Source organism: Nematolebias whitei, chromosome 15 (assembly GCF_014905685.2).
Source record: "Nematolebias whitei isolate Nwh7 chromosome 15, NemWhi1, whole genome shotgun sequence".
Lineage (NCBI taxonomy): Eukaryota > Metazoa > Chordata > Actinopteri > Cyprinodontiformes > Rivulidae > Nematolebias > Nematolebias whitei.
Genome location: NC_056512.1, coordinates 8,008,060 through 8,009,205, shown reverse-complemented (window position 1 = coordinate 8,009,205; position 1,146 = coordinate 8,008,060).

Genomic DNA, 1,146 nt, shown 5'->3' with positions numbered 1-1,146 from the left:
CACACACACACACACACACACACACACACACACACACACACACACACCAAGCTGTGTGTTGTAAGAAGTCATAGAGTTATTAGCAGTCAGAGGTCAATTTCAAGTCAATGTGCTGATCTGCAGGCAAACAGAAGGCAAAGATCAACTGAAGGCTGCACACACACACATTCATTTCTCAGCAGTCCATCCATCCATTATCTTTACCCGCTTATTCCATTTTGGGTCACGGGGGTCGCCGGTGCCCATGTCCAGCAATCACTGTGCGAGGGGCGGGGTACACCCTGGATGGGTCGCAAGTCCATCACAGGGACACATAGAGACAAACGAGACAAACAACCATTCACTTTCTCACTCACACCTAGGGACAATTTTAGAGTTACCAATCAGCCTAACATGCATGTTTTTGGTCTGTGGGAGGAAACCGGAACACCCGGAGAAAACCCACGCATGCACGGAGAGAACATGCAAACTCCACCCAGAAAAGCCCCCGGACCGGGTTTTGAACCAGGGACCTGCACGCTGAGAGGCAGCAGCTCTACCAGTTGCGCCACCGTGCTGCCCCGTTCTCAGCAGTCAATAATTTGTATATTTTCCCACAACATTAAATCATTGTCAAAGGAAAACGTTTAGCGTGTCGTCTGGAGTGGGGGTGCATCTATGTGAAACTATAAAAGCCACAAACAAACAATGTAAACTGCCAAACCTTCAACGAAAGCCACTTTCAATAAAAGTTTTGTGATATGTCTTCTCATAGGATTTGATTTGATATAGAACTCAATCAAGATGGCCACGTCTCATAACAATCCAGTATCAGACAACTTTTGGCAATTTGTTTTCAAACAACATCTCAAAGGAAACTCCTAAATATCCTGAAGCATTGCGAGGGATCTGACTTTCCATGCATGAGTCGCAGAGGTTTGTAGTCTCGTCGCTTAGAAATTAAACATGTTCAAAACAATTCATGCAACAAAATTGTTCTCAACTCTGTCACAATGGTGGTGTTTACTCAGAGCGAACGGACTGAGGACAAAAAGCAAACTCTTACAATAGTGATTATTTATAATGTGTAACCATATACATATACATACACACAAAACTACATATACAGTATATGCATTTATACATATCATATATACATATGCATAT